General features: G+C 43.6%; 1 pseudogene; it reads right to left on the bottom strand.

The window, feature by feature from the left end:
* Positions 1-3,547: 3,547 nt before the first annotated feature.
* On the bottom strand, positions 3,548-5,285 carry LOC132874624 (zona pellucida sperm-binding protein 4-like; annotated as a pseudogene).
* Between the last annotated feature and the right edge of the window lie 13,375 nt (positions 5,286-18,660).

The following is an 18,660-nucleotide window of genomic DNA, read 5'->3' on the forward strand; positions in this document are numbered from 1 at the left end:
CAAGCATTTTTCTATTTTAATTAGTATGGCATACAGTACAAAAACAAAAAAACCCATTTCAAAATATTAGAATATTTCATTTCGAGTTTGAGTAAAACAGTATGAACAGTGTATCTCTCGGTCTTGTTCAGTACACACAACCACAATCATGGGGAAGACTGCTGACTTGACTGCTGTCCAGAAGATGGTCACTGATGCCCTCCACAAGGAGGGTAAGCCACAAAAGGTCATTGCTGAAAAGGGTGGCTGGAAAAGGTGCACAAGCAAAAGGGATGGCCGTAGTCTTGAGAGGATTGTCAAGAAAAGTTGATTCAAGAACTTGGGAGAGCTTCACAAGGAGTGGACTGAGGCTGGTGTCAGTGTATCAAGACCCATCACGAACAGACATCTTCAAGAAAGGGGATACAACTTTCGCATTCCTAATATCAAGGTACTCCTGAGCCAGAGACAATGTCAGAAGTATCTTATCTGGGCTAAGGAGAGAAAGAAATGGACTCTTGCTCAGTGGTCCAAAGTCCTCTTTTCAGATGAAAGTACATTTTGCATTTAATTTGGAAATCACGGTTCTAGAGTCTGGAGGAAGAGTGGAGAGGCACAGAATCCAAGGTGTTTGAAGCCCAGTGTGAAGTTTCCACAGTCTCTGATGATTTGGGGTGCCATGTCAACTGCTGGTGTTGGTCCACTGTATTTTATCAAGTCCAAAGTCAACACAGCCATCTACCAGGAGACTTTGGAGCACTTCATGCTTCCATCTGCTGACGAGCTTTTTGGAGATGCTGATTTCCTTTTCCAGCAGGACTTAGCACCTACCCACAGTGCCAAAACTACTACCAAATGGTTTGCTGACCATGATATTACTGTGTTTGATTGGCCAGCCAACTTGCCTGACCTGAACCCCATAGAGAATCTATGGGGTATTGTCAAGAAGAAGATGAGAAACACCCGACCCAAAAATAGAGATACGCTGAAGGCCACTATCAAAGCAACCCGGGCTTCAATAACACCTCAGCAGAAATAACACCAATAACACCTCACCTCCATGCCACACCGCACTGATACAGTAATTCATGGTAAAGGAGCCCCAACCAAGTGTTGAGTGTATAAATGAATATACTTTTCAGAAGTTGGACATTTCTGCATTGTAAATCCTTTTTTTGATTGATCTTAGGGAATATTCTAATAATTTGAGATACTGGATTTTTGATTTTTATGAGCTATAAGCCATAATCAAAATTAAAACAAAAAAAGGCTTTAAATATTTCACTTTACATGTAATGAATATAGAAAAGTTTACCTTTTTGAATTTAATGAAAAAATAACTTTTTCATGGTATTCTAATTTTTTGAGATGTACTAGTATACATCATCTCAAGACACTTTATCCTGTTCTACAGAGTCACAGGCAAGCTGGAGCCTATCCCAGCTGACTACGGGCGAAAGGCGGGGTACACCCTGGACAAGTCGCCAGGTCATCACAGGGCTGACACACAGACAACCATTCACACTCACATTTACACCGACGGTCAATTTAGAGTCACCAGTTAACCTAACCTGCATGTCTTTGGACTGTGGGGGAAACTGGAGCACCCGGCGGAAACCCAAGCGGACACGGGGAGAACATGCAAACTCTGCACAGAAAGGCCCTCGCCAGCCACAGGGCTCGAACCCGGACCTTCTTGCTGTGAGGCGACAGTGCTAACCACTACACCACCATGCCACCCCAAAAACCAGTGTTTGCTGGGAAACTCAAATGCCCAGTTTTTTTCAGAGGCGGACCAATTTGCCTCAAATGGCTTGATTTCAACTGAATTTTTCTGGTAATGCGCAAGGTAAGAAAAATTGCAGAGAATGCAGAATGTTACAGATATTTGACCAAAGTTTAATATAAAATAGGAGAATTACATTGATCTTGCTCCTGAATTTACCTGTGATATGCACTTTAAGCTTAAAACAAGTCCTGACTTCAACCCTGTTGAAAATATATGGACTATGCTTAAGTCAAGTCCATGCAAAAAAAAAAATTAATTGAACTCTACCAATTCTACCATGAAGAGTCATGAAATATCCAACCCAAATTCTGCCAGAAGCTTGTTCATGGTAAACAAAAATGTTTGATCAAGGTGAATCTTGCAGAGAGACATTTTACCCAAATATTAGGTGTCCTGTATGTATATTTTTGACCCTGTGTTGATTTCAGAAAACCCAAAGAAAATTAAAACTTGTGCACCAAATTCTAGTGTTTTTTTTTAAATTAATGATATATGCTGTACATTCTGCCACAGAAAAAGAACAGTTCAAAGAAATTACTGAAAGCCCAAATATTGCCATGACATTCATCTCACTGTCTGTAAACTTCTGCCCACAACTGTATCAGTAGCAAGGAATAAAAAGTAAAGAAAATTCTGGAAAAGGCTGCAAAAGCTTGTCCAATTCATAAGACCAGCCATAGCCATGCTCCTTATTTTGTAAGCAAGTCAATAAATAAAATAACAGTTGTGATAAAATATCCAGCAGCTTCTGTGATATTCATCAGCATCTCATGACACACTAAAATAGTGACAGGTTATTTCACATTAACCATAAAATTATATGAATCCCCAAAAAAAGTAATATGGAAATATGTACTGTTTATTTTTATATTTGCACCACACATGTTCAAGAAGTGTGAGGACAAAAATGTTAAACTGGGTCAGAATTGGCATTTAAAAAAGTTAACTGCAATAAAAATCCATACAGGTTTTGTGCCATGTTTTTTTTAATTCCTTTTATAAAACCCACTGTACATCAAGTGCCTGAAGTAACAATTGTGTTTTGGTGGCTTGGTCGCCACTGAAATCAGAATATTATCAGTAAATGAGTCCTATAAAATAACAGGATGATGTAACATGATATAAAACTGTCATGTTAAGGAGTTGAACTTCACTGAGCTAATGACTGGAAAAATTCATTGACTCGTTACTCGACATGTAGAAACTCCCGTGGAGTTAAAAAATGAAAGAAAAAAAAAAAAAAGGTCATTTACACAAATGACACTTGGTCACCAGCCTTATGAGGACGTCTGTGGGTGCGCGCGTTTGTGCCTTTCAGAAAACAAGTGACCTCCACCATGGCTGCGCCCGTGTACGGCACTGCCATGTTCATGATGCGTCTCTAAATGCTTCACCCAGTCCTCCTGCATGGAAAGTGGGCCCTGTAAAACCAAGTCACAAAATCTGTACAAAAAAAAAAAAAAAAAAAAAAAAAGCAGGAAAAGATTGTATTGAATTAACTGAGGAAATCAGAAATACATGAGTCATGCTAACATTAAATACAGCAGAGATGAAACACTGTCCTGCTGTGACAAAATATATTTTGAAGAGGATTTTTTTTTCCTATTACAGCATGTCCAGTGTTTTATTCCACAGCATACTGTTAATATAACTTAGCTCCTGTTCTCACTCGTGCTATCGCAGCTATTCATCTCATCTAGATGAATAGCTGAATCATCTCATCTAGATGAATAGCTGAGATGAATCTAGATGAATAGCAGCTATTCATCTAGATTCATCTCAAACTTGGGTAAAGATCACTCCTCCACTAGACACTATTACTGGTGCACCAGGAGCATCCCCTTCTGCTGCAGCAACAGCTCTTCCTGAGGAAAGAAAAAAAAAGAGGGGGGGTCTACAAGACAGTCAAGGGAAGAAGCAAGCCATATTAAGGAGTTTACTTACGTCTTCTGGCACACATTGGTTCACAAGAGTCTTGTGCAGTTGGAACACAGACAGAGGCACTGCAGTGGATGTAGAGCTGGGGGAGAAAAGCCACAACCAGAATAAGCAATAGAACCCATTTCCTTACAAAAGCAGAAAGTTAAGGCAAGAATTTACCATCTCTTGCACTGGAGTCACAGAGGCCTGATCTACAAATGTAAACATCTTCAGGACAAAACATCTGTAATGGGTAGGGTATGCAAGTCCAGATGCCCCAGTCACTGGTATCAGCTTTGTCAAGTAACGGTCATCCTTGTATGAACATCTATGGAATAGTCAAGATTGTCACTTCTGTTCAATACAGGAACTGGGCTACATAAGTGAGAAGAACTTACCCATTCACCAGAAGATCCCACTGGGGAAGGCTATAGGGGTTAGGGAAAGCAGTCACCCAGCAGCTACCCAAAGCCAGGACAATATTTGGGTCAGTTCTCCCTGCAATGTGCACCTCAACATACACAGGCTCCCTCAGAACCTTTGTCACAGGGTAGTCAGTAGCACTGTAGTAAGAGGTATAGGCTACTTGTTCTGTTGGGAGAGAGGGAAGGAGAATCAGTTCTTGTTGAAGCCACTGACAGTCAGAATGCATGCTAATGTCCACAAGTTGCTCACCTTCTACACAACCCTTGGTGACACATGAGCCTTTTCCTAGTCTTAATTCTACTTGGAATGGTCCAGATGCAACAACAGGCAGAGAATCAAGACTGAATGAAGTTTCAATAGTCAAAGCCCCAAAGCCAACACCTAAATATTTACACTGGAAGTAAAGCCTTAAAAAAAGAAAATTCAGTAAAAGCCTTAAAGAATCCTCTGCTATGGGGGATTGGTTAGCTTACTGAAAGTGAGTGTCCCTTGTAACTGAGCCACGAGGTCCAACTCCAACTTCATAAGAGGAGAGCATCCTATTTTCATAGACCACATAACCAGGTTGTACCTGGACAGAGTGGAGAACACACTGAACATGCCAAGCAAAATTAAAGCCTTTGAGGGTGGTGGTGGGGATTACAAACCTTCATGGTAGTCCCACAAGCAGTTACAGGAAACTGGTATATAGCAAAGGCTGTATTGGAGTCAACAGGACTACAGGGTCCTGAGTTTCCTCCCAACAGGCTGAGAGAATCCAGACTTATCCTGGGAAGTGTTGTGTCTCTGGCCACCACCAACACAAACTGGCCATCAAGAGTACACTGGACAGTCACTAACACCAAGGAAGAGAACTGAAGTCAGTTTATTCTTTACCAGAAATCAGGTCAAATACAATAAGATACTTGCCTGTTTTCGCATAGTAGCACACCTGGCCATCAAAACAGCAGTTTATAGCATTACACTGAGTAGCCTTTATGCCAGGTTCTCCACAAGGAACCCTTTCATAGTTTTACACTTGGCATTTGTCAACCTGGCCAGGTGTCCGTAGAGTAGGCTTCACAGGAAGCCAAGGATCTTGAGAAGGCAATTTCACAGGTAGCAGAGATGCAGATATACTGCTCACAAGGAAAAGCCCCACAAACACCAGACTTAACACTATGTTTTCCATTATTCCCAAAAGCCACACACCAACATCTAACTACTGAACAACAGTGGCCTTTTATTGTGTCTTTTGTCCTAAGTGTGACCGGAGTCTCCTCCTACTCATTAGTCATTAATAGTGTTCCAGCCATGTGTTATCATTAATTGCATTAATCACTGCGGTTTTCTACTTCGGCATTTTACAGCAGTTGGTATCCATTATGTTGCACGACTGCCCCTTCTGGGTTTATTTGTCCATTCCTTTCTTGTGTGTCACTAGGTTGATTTCAGAAACCTGAATAAACACTTTCCCCCCTCTATCATGTCCCTGCACTGCAGCACGTCTTTAATCCTGGACACTTCAGTCTCTGTAGTTCTGTTGTCATTTCCCTTCTCTCCTCATTGTACTTTTCACATGACATCAGGACATGATCCACTGACTCTATTACTTGACATTGCTTGCAATGAATAATTGGATGTTTCTCCATGATGAAAAATGTGCTATTTAAGTTTCTGTGCCCAACTCTTATCCCCCGTTTACACGTAGCCGGATATCTATGAAGACGCATATTTATTTATGCGGTTGCACCTCTCATTTACACGTAAACGGAGGTTTCAGTCACTGAAAACGGATATCTTTGAAAACTCCGGGCAAAGTGGAACTTTCTGAAAACTCTGTTTTCATGCCTGCATGTAAATAGTGGAAAATGGAGTTTTAGGTTTTCCCGACGTCACGATATGCGTCACAGAACAATATTTGCGTCAGGCGCTCAATATTTTGGTTTGATGGTCTCATGGATGCAACACGGGTGGTCGTCCTTTTTACATATTTGCAAACACTTTTGGCTTGTTTGCATTTGCAAATAGGACTACAAGTGCTTTATGAGGAGCAGAGGAGAAGGACTGCGAGGAGGGTCGCAGTTTTTCAGGCACTTTTCCTCCCACCAAGACAAAGGCTTGCTGCTTACCAATGTCGCCACCGCCGCCGCTTTTGGATCCAACCCGGGCGAACTGCTGCCTGGTGGCTAAACTTCACAAATGAAGTTGTTCTCCTGGAGGAATGTCACGAGAGCTTCCGAATGTCGCGGTCATTGCTGCTGTCGCTTGCGGAGTTACCATACTACATTGAAGGCCAGACGACTGTCATGCGGAGCCCAGTCAGTGTATTGACAAAAGTAGCCTGCACCCTATATTATTTAGCTGATGAGGGTAGAATACGGAAAACAGCAAATACATTCGGGCTCTCTAGGTCGATGGTTTCCATAATAATCAGACAAGTGTTGTAAAGCGATTACTGTGCATCTTGGTCCTAAATATGCCTTGGTCACAACCGGCCGCACGTGCTCCTACGGCCGGCCGTACGTGCTCCTATGGCCGGTCTGCGTGCAAAAAAATGCAAGAAATGCACGGAGGGCGCGCGTGAAACGCACAGAGGGCGCGCGTGTGACGTGCTGATTTTCGAGCCGTAGAGTGGTCGCAGAGGTTCTTTGTCATGTCAAACAAACTCTACGGGCGCTTACGTTTTTTTCAGGTTGCAAGACAAACTTACGGCCAACGTGCGTCTTTCTCCATGAACAAAAAAAACGCATGGCCAAAAAAATCGTACGTCCGGTTGTGACCTAGGCTATATGACTGCTGACAACAGAAACTGCTGTACAACAGCTTGTGCACGGATTTCAGCAAGCACACGGCCTCCCCCAGTGTCTAGGTGCTGTAGATGGCACACACATAGAGATAAAACAACCTTCAGCCAATTCCACAGATTACATTAACAGGAAAGGCAGGTATAGTTTAAATATTCAAGCTATCTGTGACTACAAATATACATTCATGGACGTGGTGGTGAAATGGCCGGGGAGCGTCCATGATGCTCGTATGTTTGCAAATTCTAATCTAAACACATACCTGAAAAATGGAAATATTCCACCCTGTCCCAGGCAAATTATTGACAAAGAAGAGGCCATACCAATTTACCTACTGGGCGACCCCGCGTATCCACTGCTCCCATATCTGACCAAAGAATACGCCAATGGGGGGAGCACTGCCCAAGAGCAGTACTTCGGACTGTCTTTGTGCCATGCACGGATAGTAATAGAATGTGTTTGGTAGGCTAAAAGCCCGGTTCGGAGCCCTGAGAAGGTCAATGGACATCAATCTTGACCCGCCCTTTTGTCATTTTCGCATGCTTTGTGTTGCACAATTATTGCGAGGCTTCGAATGACATAGTGGATAACAACAGTTTCACTGAGGCAATGCAGTATGACAGGGACAATCAGCCAGATACCCAACCAGCTGTCAAAGGAGACCTGACAGCAAAAGGAAAGAGGGTCAGGAGAGTGCTGACTCAATTTCTGGATCCATAAAAGGGATGCCCTTCTCTACTGTGTGTGTGCGTGTGTATGTGAGTACGTGCGTGTGTTTATGTGTTAAGAACAAGCACGTCCTATGCCATACCAATATACACAAGCATCCCCATATGTACCCAGTGCACAGCAGACATGAGGACCGCATCCTGTGGATGATCCCTGGCAGACTGATTAAACTTGGCCTGAGATACCAACACACTGACGACTCGCAAGAAACTGGCCAATATGTGTTATGATTTCCTGTACGCCTAAGCCATCCATTATACATCTGTTATACTTTACGCTAAACCAAAGAAAGAAAGAGAGATGAGGAGTGTGGAGGTTGTGTGATTGACATGTCTATTGTACCATAGCTAAGATATATTACTGATAAAGAAATTATGCAACTGTGTAGTTAACAGAATTAAGAAAAATGTTAAAACTGTGTATACCTTACACACTAGTACTCATTGAAAGCATTTTGCATAATGTCAAGGTTACATCCCAGGATTTGCTTCTTAAGTTTACAAGACACTGATGCACTTTTGTTCACAATTTCTTGTGCTTTATATTGGAACTTGTTGAAGTCATTTGAATTGAGAATGCCAAGTTCAGTTGAATGTTATAACTCATAGAAATGAGACACACTGACATACACTTGAATAGTTTTCAGATTTATTTCTGAAGAGATCTGACATTGTAAACAGAAACAAATTGTACAATTAGATGTACTTCAAAGTGCAAATAAGCTGCTTAGGTTTTACAAATCTAAAAAAAACATTTTGATAGCACAATTTAAAATAACACTGTACCAAAAAAACAAACAAACAAAAAACACCTTTCAATGGGCCTTCAAAAGACAACCATCAGGGTACATAAACATTGTTCAGGTATACGCAAGACCTTGAATGAAACTGACCTCACTCAGTATTGCAAAAGAAACTACCAGGGTACTGTTTCACACTGAACACCCCACAAACTAGTGCATTAATTTGTAAACTTTTTGAATATGGCAGATATATCATATAAATGATATATAATATGATTTCACATCTCAAAATAAAACTATAAAACACCAAAAAATAGAACACCAAAATTCACAAAAAGAGGTAGTCATGGTAAAGTAAGATTCTCTAATCATCTGTCAAAAGAGCTTTGGTCTAAGAAAATTGGTCTGCATCCACACTAGGTGTGTGTGTTAGATCTGCTGGGTTGATGGTGCTTGGCACTACATTATGTGTTATATTGGTAGCCAATGAGCTGTGTGGGAATGACTGAGCTGGATTTGGGAGATATGGGTGTGTTGGTGGTGTGTGTACATAAATCTGTCCATACGGACCTCTTCCTTGAAATGTGTTGGTGTAATGTGGCTGTGGCACAACTTGTCGCAGAAAAGAAAACCCATCAGCAATGGATGAAGTGAGCCGATCTAGCGTATTTGTGAATGTACTGAAATTATCAGATGCCTTTTTGTCCGAGGTCTCCATAATGTCAACCAGTTTTTTCTTGAGGGCTCTGTCCTCTTCTAGGGCATTCAGCAACAGCAAGTCTTCTCTTCAATCATTCTTGCCGGTGTCCCTTCAGTTTGTCCTTTATCAAATGGACCAAAACAAAATATTTTATGTCCTACATGACAATGTCCTACATTTCCGTCACCATTGATCAATCTATGAGCAAGTCCTTAAGACTTATAACAAACTATAGGAACACGGAATACTATATTAGGCCTAAAAGTTCATCTCAGAAAATTTGAATATTATGTAAACATTCCTTAATTTCAATGACTCAAGGTAAAAAGTGACTCATACATTATGTAGATTAACTACACATTAAGTGAAAGGTCATTATTTCTGTTGATTTTGATGTTTGGGTAACAGCTAACGAAAACCCCAAATTCAGTATCTCAGAAAATTACAATCTCACATACAATCAATAAAAACAAGGATTGTTTGGAAAAGTGTGTTAAAGTATGTATTAAATAATTGGTTGGGCCTTCTTTTGCATGAATTATGGTACTGCATCAATTAGTCAAGGGGAAAACCATTAGAATTTTGTTAACATTATTGTTAAGGAGATAGGCTACTGTATATTTCAGCCTCGTTATTGCAGCAAAAAGTAACGTTATATCAGAACTATTTATGAGGTTTCTGGGCAGCCAGTTTATGTTCTTAGCAAGCAAACTTTTTCATGGCTGTTTACAAAGTAGCCTAGGCTATTGCCTGACAAAGCTCTGATTTTAAAACATTATTGAAAGATACGCACAGTACAACCAGGAAATCCTGCCACTGAATCCAAAACTATGTTTGACATTATTTACAAAGCTTATACAGTGGACTAACATGTTGCTAATAGTCTACCCTCCTCGGTGGGCTGCCGGCAAACAAAACAAAGCCCATGTTTACATTAGACCGTATCAGCGGATCATCAGATTAACGTTTTTAAAATGATTAGTGTGCACACAGCAACACCAATACACGATTTGCGTGCACACAACAATACCAATACACAGATACGCTCGGCTCCGCAGGCATCCTGCGCTCCAAATCACTCCGCCCTGAACAGCGAGTGCCCTCTGGAGGGTGCGCACTCCGGCCCTGCGCAGCTCACAGAGCGCGCGAGTGAAGCATACTAGCAGTGTTTTCGGGACTGAGCCGCTGTGTGTGTGATCCCAGCGCACATCACTTACCACTTGCAAGTGGAAGGATGACAAGCCTAAAGACAATCATAACTACACAATGGGCAGTATTTGCATCAGTATTTGCAGTATTTTCATACTTTTATACTCTTTAATGAAAGGTGATACAAGGCGGAAGTCCGCGCCGTTTTTCAGCAGTCGCGTCACATGACCAACGCCAGCGAATCAGGAAGGTGGATGTCACAGTGACGTTGTCCAATGAGACGCCAGCTAGAGCTCAGCACAGCGTATCCGCGTATTCTGAATGTTTACACAGCACCGGAGCTGACACGATCTGGATTGAATACGTGGACGCTGGCGGATTCCCGTTTCCCAGCGGTTTAATGTAAACGGACAGTGCATCCGCGAAGAAAACGAGACAGATACGGTCTAATGTAAACGTAGCCAAAGTGAGCTTGGCCACACCCCCCTTGTTGTCTGCGTCACTTCGACGCGCAGTTCATGGCTAATTCATGGTCATGCTGCTACAGCCAGATACGTGGTTGTATCGATGGAGATAAGTGTGAACTTTTCCACAACATTGTAATTTTCTGAGATGTAGCCTATCTGTATCATACGCAGTTCAGTATACAAACAAATTAGGACTAAATGTATAAAGAATACATGCATACTTGAAGGAGGTCTCTCCTGTCCTTCACTGTGGTCTGGGTCTCACTGTCGTCAACATCTACTTCTGTGTCAGAGCCGGCACCGGCGTCTGTGACTACCAGCGAGGACGAGGACGCTGAGGAAGAATCGTGTGTGTCCAGGTCACTGCTTTCTATGCCGGAGGGTATAGTGGCCATGGCCGGCGAACCACCCCATAACTGCTCGCACAGTTCGAAGTAGAGTAGGACTACTCTCCCGGGTCCACTTCTACTAACAGGCTGATATACATAATTATTACATTTCTTCCGCACTATTAGTTCCTTACATTTACTAGTGTTACATGACATCTGATTCTCATTAGACCATCTAAGAAACAAATTGACAATTTATAGAAGGGTCTGCTTTGTTATAAATGGGAGACACTATAGTAGAATCATCTGCGTATTTGAAAAGTATAGGATTACCATTATAATGTATGTCAAGATCATTAAGGAAAATGTTAAAAAGGTGTGGTCCGCTGACACTTCCCTGAATAGTCTCTTTGTTTACAGACTTCCAATTGCAACTGTGATTACTAAAGAAAATTCTTTGTTGCCTACCAAAAAGAAAACTGATACCAATTAATTATGTATGGACTAAGCGCTAACTGTTTGAGTTTGTTTGACAAAAGATTATGCTTAACACAGTCAAAGGCCTTGCTGAAGTCCATTGTAAAAACTCTAACGGCTCTGCAGTCAATGTCATCCAGGTATTTACATACCTGGTGCTGGATGGTGATCAGTGCATTGGTACAGTTACCTCCTTGTCTGTATTGGCCCTTTTCCACTACCCTTTTTCAGCTCACTTCAGCCCGACACGGCTCGCATTTCGACTACCTTAGAGCAGCACGACTCAGCTCGCTTCAGCCCTGCTCAGCACCCAAAACTCGCACGGTTTTGGAGTGGGGCTGAAGCGAGCCAAACCGAGCCGAGTGGGGCTAGGGGCGTGAGGAGACACTCCCCTGTGCACTGATTGGTGAGGAGGAGTGTCCTCACATGCCCACACACGCCCCGCGAGCACGCTGGGATCTGTAAACAGCGCAAACCCGGAAGAAGAAGAATTACGAATTACGAGAATTTCTGAAGCCTTATGCGCCTCGCCTCATCTATACGCTCTTGCCAGTATCTGTTGGCGTTGTCGGTGACAACGAGCCACAGCACCAAGACCAGCAACACTAACGACTCCATGTCCTCCATGTTTATTGAGTACTATCCGGGTCGTGAGACTACCGCTTAAAAGGTCACTGATGTCACTGTTTGAGCCGCCTAACGACATCACGTGATGTCCACCCACTTTTGCTAACTCCACCCAATGTGTCCACCCACTTCCAGCCAGCACGGTTTAGCGCAGTTGTAGTCGAAATGCAACTCCAACAGCCCCACTCAGCTCGACTCAGCCCGACTCAGCACGGCACGGCTCAGCCCAACTCAGCCGCGTTGGTAGTGGAAAAGCGGCATATGTGAACGGAGAGGGGCTAAGGCTAGCTTCGACCGTTTTCCTGGCGAAGTTCTCAAACACAACCTTTTCAAAGGCCCTCACAATAACAGGTGTTACATTAGTGCCTCTGTAATCTTTGTCCTCCTTCGGGATATCCAACTTCGGTAGCGGGTTGATGTTAGCTCTCTTCCAGGACTCAGGCCATTCGTGCGTTGACAGTGATAAGTTCCAAACTTTAGAAATAACAGGTGTAAATATTTCCGAAAAGTCTTTCCAGATCCAGAACAGGATCTCGTCCAGGCCAGTAGCAGTTTTCTTTAATTTCCCAAGAGCATTCCAGACCATTCTCTCAGATAATTCGGGAACCTCCACATCATCGGCAATTTGCATGTCGATTGGTCATGTGTAGTTGTCATCACAGCAGAGTTGCTCGAAATAATCATTAAGACAGTCCATAGTATGTTCATCCAGAGCAACATAGGTCGAGTTACGGTGCTGAGAAATAAAGTCTACATTTTTCCACCACTCATGGCTCCCTAAGATGGTAGAAGGGTTTCTCCGGTTCTGGCTAATTACTTCTGAAATTCTGCTATTAATCACTTTAAGGCATTCTTTGTTGTTTGGAGAGAGAGAGATTCTTGATTTTGTTCTAAACATCGATCTTGTGAGAGGAATCATCCAAGCAGGGTCACGTGATGACATACGCACAGATCTAAATGACATATACGGTATTTATCCATCAGTGAGCAAATCTTTTCTTCAAGCCGACCAACTGCCTCATTTATGTTTGTTGCCTCAGTAACATCTCCCCAGTCCATATCCACCAATGCAAGATACAGCGCTCGCTTGCGGTGTTCTCTACAGTCACGCACTAGCACTTTACGACAAATGGGCTTCAGTTTATGACCCGCTGGCAAAACAAAGCCTTTGTCATCGGTTTTTATTAGCATGTGAATGGGATAAGCTTTTCCAAAAAGTTCCAGGTGGTTGGTTAGGCAATTGTCAAGAATAGCATCGCCCCTCGTGGGGAAATCAACCATAACGTCCCTGACAAAGCCTTTAGTTCTTGCAAATCCAATCGATTGAGATCACTGCCAGATACCACGACTATTTCAGGGTGTTTTTCCAACACCGAGTCAACAAAGCCAACCAAATAGCACATTAGATCTTCGTCACGGTAATTGTGCTTTGGTGGATTGTAAAGGCCACAAATTAGCATTCAATATCCAGAAGGCAATAACAGAGTCAAACAGATCAATTCATATAGCTTAGAACGATAGACGTCCAAAACTTTAAAATTTTTCCGTACATAGACAGACACTCCACCTTTTTTCCTTTTGTCCAAATCAGCCCAACCTCTATCACGCCTGTAGATTGCATGCTCAGGAATATTCACAACTGCCTCAGGCACATCGGTTGAAAGATGTGTTTCAGATTCCACACACAAATCGATATCCTGGTTTCTGAAGTGAGTTTCGAGAGCAACTGGTCCCCTTACACGGTTCTTTGTTTTCGCCAATCCACAAAAATTTGTGAAAAGACAGTTAGGAACAGCAAAGTTCGTTGTTGTATTTACTCAGGGAATGCAAATCAGATTGCTTCGGTTAATAGGGCGACATATAGATTTTACTTTAAGGCGGCTAGTTTCAACAACAGGGATGTACTTCTGTCCAGCCCCTCTTCTGCCTCTGTATCACAAAATGCCTAGTGACTTCAGTTCAGACAGGACGGTCCTATCAGGCTTAAGTGCCATATGCCTGAGGGACAGGCGTTTCGAATGGTCGTAAGCTGTATTCCCACTGTCTGGTCTTTTGCGAACATTTCTCATCTGCTTCCTCCCTGGAACGACAAGCTCTGGGTCACGGTGAGGCTGGACATCCATACAGATCATAATATCTAGTAAAATGGACTGTTCTGGAGCCACCAGAAAAGTCAAGCCTTGATCACTCCATAATACAATCGCCCGTCGAACTCGATATTTATGTGATTAGGAAACTTGAAACCGGCTGTTTTGGAGCCACGGCATTTCATTTTCCTTAAATCTAGCTTTTAAAGGCTTAAAAGCAACTATCAATGTAATAAAAGTAAAGAGCAAACATAGAGCTCTTACAAACGTGGCGGCCATGTTGGCGCCTGCGCCTGCACAATTTTTAGGTTTTCCTGACGTCATGATATGCGTCACAGAACAATATTTACGTTAGGCACTCAATATTTTGGTTTGATGGTCTCATGGATGCAACACAGGTGGTCATCCTTTTTACATATTTGCAAACACTTTTTTTTGGTTTGTTTGCATTTGCAAATAGGACTACAAGTGCTTTATGAGGAGCAGAGGAGAAAGACTGTGAGGAGGGTCAGTTTTTCAGGCACTTTTCCTCCCACCAAGACAAAGGCTTGCTGCTTACCAACGTCGCTGCCGTCATGTCATTTTGTATTTTCACGATTCTGATAGGCTAATATGGCTTTATACTTCTCCTTATACTGCCACCTATATGTTTGGCATGTTTGTAATAGCGCTTAGCCACGTATCTATGCGGATCCGTGTAAATGCAGATATTTTGGAGAACGGTCTGGTGTAATTGTGGATATTTTTGAAAACGGAGAGGCGGGGTTATTCGTTTCTATACATACCCGGGTACGTGTAAACTAAGCATAAGCATTAGTCTACTCATGACTACTTGCTCCGTTCTGCTGGTTCCTCCAATTCTTGGCCCTTAACATCCTCCTCCACAGGGAGTAGCTACAGGATCCTTCAGAAGATAAAGACACACTGAACAGCTGAACTGATCCGCTGAAATACTGGACTGCACCATTTTCTTGCACTCACGCTTCGAGAGAGAAGAACTCTGGAATTTCTGAGCTTTTTTTTGTGTGAAATGAACCTCTTAGTTCTGTATATGTTATAGCGTAGCAGAGAGCATGTGTGTGGTTTTAAAGTAATTCTGTGTAATTATGAGGTGTTAGTTTAATTGAAGTGTGATTTTTTTTTTACAAATACCTTTGCTGTATTTTTGAATATTTTGACATAATCTCTGCTATGGCTGTGAATAAAACATCATTGCTACAACTCTGGGCAACACCATGGTGCAGTGGTTATCACTGTTGCCTCACAGCAAGCAGGTTCTGGGTTCAAACCTTGCAGATGAGTGTCCCAATTGTTTTTGGAATTGGGGTTGTATATGATTTACATCTTTTTTCATTCTCATCAAACCATTCAGTAAGCTTTCATACGCTGTGGATGGGGGCACTGTCATCATTGAAGAGACCATGTTTTGACATAATCTCTGCTATGGCTGCGAATAAAACATCATTGCTACAACTCAACACTTGATGATGAGTTTATCATCATCAAGTGCTGACCCTTCTACCTACTGAGGGAGCTTACATCGATTCTGCTCGTCGCTGTTTACATCCCTCCCACCGCTAACACCAACGTTAGCAGCGAGGCACTCAATGAACTCTACCAGGCCATCAGTGAACAACAGACAGCACACCTAGACGGATTCCTCATCACAGCAGGAGACTTCAATCATGCAGATTTAAAGGTTTAACTGCCCAAACTACATCAACATATGGACTTTCCAACAAGAGGAGACAACTTACTAGATTTGGTGTACACAACCCACAAAGATGCTTACAAGGCCTCCCCCTCCCCCACCTGGGTCTCTCTGATCACATCACCATCATGCTGAGACCTGCATATAGATCCAGAGTGAGAGCCATCAGACCAACACAAAAGCAGGTACTGTACGTGTGTGGCCAGAGGGGGCCTCCCATGCTTTGATGGACTGTTTTAGCACTACACACTGGGACATTTTCAAACAAGCAGCCACTTACAATGACCACATCACAGAGGCTGTCACAGCATACATCGCAAAATGCACTGATGATGTCACTCACTGCAAAACCATCACTGTTCATGCTAACCAGAAGCCTTGGCTGACAGGAGAGGTTCACAGGCTCCTGAGGGCTCAGGACACAGCATTTAGGGCCAGTGACACCGCAGGACTAGCAACAGCCAGAGCCAACCTGTCCCACGACATCAGGGAGGCAAAACGTCAGTACAGCAAGAAAATATTTGGACACTTCAGCAATACCAGAGATGCACAGTCTCTCTGGCATGGCATCCAAACCCTCACAAACTACAAACCCCCACCACAGACCTGTGAGAGTGACAACACATTGCTAAATTGCCTCAGTGACTTCTTTGGATGCTTTGAAACACAAAACAGCACACCAGCATGGAAGACCACTCCTCTCCTGGACGAGCAGGCTGTATGTCTGGCTCCAGCCAGCAACCCATGTAAGGCAGCTGGACCAGACAACATACCTGGTCGTGTTTTGAAGGACTGTGCCATGGAGCTCAAGGATGTCCTCGCTGACATCTTTAACATCTCCCTGAACCAAGCTCTTGTCCCCATGTGTTTCAAAGCCAAAACCATAATAACAGTGCCAAAGAAGCCCCTCCCATCCAGCTATAATGACTATCGGCCCGTAGCACTGACTTCTATCGTCATGAAGTGCTTTGAGCAGCTGGTCATGCAGAAGATCAAGTCCATCCTCCCTCCCTCCCATGACCCATTCCAGTTTGCATATTAGATCAAACAGGTCCACAGAGGGGGCGGCACGGTGGTGTAGTGGTTAGCACTGTCACCTCACAGCAAGAAGGTTCTGGGTTCGAGCCCAGCGGCCGCTGAAGGCCTTTCTGTGTGGAGTTTGCATGTTCTCCCCGTGTTTCCTCCGGGTGCTCCGGTTTCCCCCACAGTCCAAAGACATGCAGGTTAGGCTAATTGGTGGCTCTAAATTGACCATAGGTGTGAATGTGAATGGTTGTTTGTTTCTATGTGTCAACCCTGGGATGACCTGGCGACTTGTCCAGGGTGTACCCTGCCTCTCGCCCATAGTCAGCTGGGATAGGCTCCAGCTTGCCTGTGACCCTGTAGGACAAGTGGCTACAGAAAATGGATGGATGGAGGTCCACAGAGGACGCCATCTCCGCTGATCTCCACCCAGCCCTCACTCACCTGGACTCAAAGAACACCTATGTGTGAATGCTGTTCTTGGATTACAGTTCAGCATTCAACACAATCATTCCCCAGCAGCTAATACAAAAACTCAGACATTTGGGCCTCAACACCTCTCTTTGTAACTGGGTGCTGGACTTTCTTACAGGGAGGCCACAGAATGTGCGGGTTGGTAGTAACACCTCCAGGATCATCATGCTGAGCACATGGGCCCCACAAGGGTTTGTGCTCAGCCTGCTGCTCTTCACCCTGCTGACCCATGACTGTGTACCAACCTACAGCACCAACCACATCAAGTATGCGGACGACATGACTGTGGTGGGCCTCATCACTAATAATGATGAAGCCAACTACAGGAATGAGGTGAGCCAACTGGTCCAGTGGAGCAAAGACAACAATCTCTTCCTGAACATGGGGAAGACCAAAGAGATTGTGGTTGACTTCAGGAGAGGTCACTCACAGCATCCCCCTCTAACCATCGACAGTGCTGCAGTGGAGAGGGTGAGCAGCACCAAATTTCTGGGGGTGCATGTCGCTGAGGACCTCTCCTGGTCCAAACAACACCACATCACTGGCCAAGAAGGCTCAAACTCGCCTCTACTTCCTCCGCAAACTGAGGAGTGCACGAGTCCCACCCCCCCATTATGAGCTCATTCTACAGGGGCACCATTGAGAGTGTCCTCACTGGCTGCATCACTGCGTGGTATAGAGGTGGCAATGTCTCCTGCCGGAAGACTCTGCAACGCATAGTGAACACGGCCAGTAAGATCATTGGTACCCCTCAGCCCTCCCTTACGGACATTTACCATTCCCACCTCACTTGCAGAGCCATCAGCATCGCTGGTGACACCTCCCACCCTTTACACTTACTCTTCAGCCTCCTGCCCTCAGGGAAAAGGTACCGGAGCCTCCGGGCCCGCTCCACAAGACTGCTGAACAGCTTCATCCACCAGGCTGTCAGGATGCTGAACTCTGTCCACTACCTACCCCCTGCCCCTGGATTGTGACACATCCATTTACACAGGAACTCTATCTCTCTCAGCCATTTGCACATCACACCACAATCATTTGCATCATTGTTGTACCTGCTGCTATTGGTCATTTGCACTACTGTCTGTGTACACCTCATAAGCTGCTCTTCTAAGCACCTTCTCCATTAGTTATTGTACTGTATTTGCACTACTGTTATTTTGTACAGTGTTTGACTTTAGAGTGTATTTTTACCTATATTATCTATATTTTTATATTTTTTTATATTTTTACCTAATTTTATAA

This window comes from Neoarius graeffei, chromosome 26 (assembly GCF_027579695.1).
Source record: "Neoarius graeffei isolate fNeoGra1 chromosome 26, fNeoGra1.pri, whole genome shotgun sequence".
NCBI lineage: Eukaryota > Metazoa > Chordata > Actinopteri > Siluriformes > Ariidae > Neoarius > Neoarius graeffei.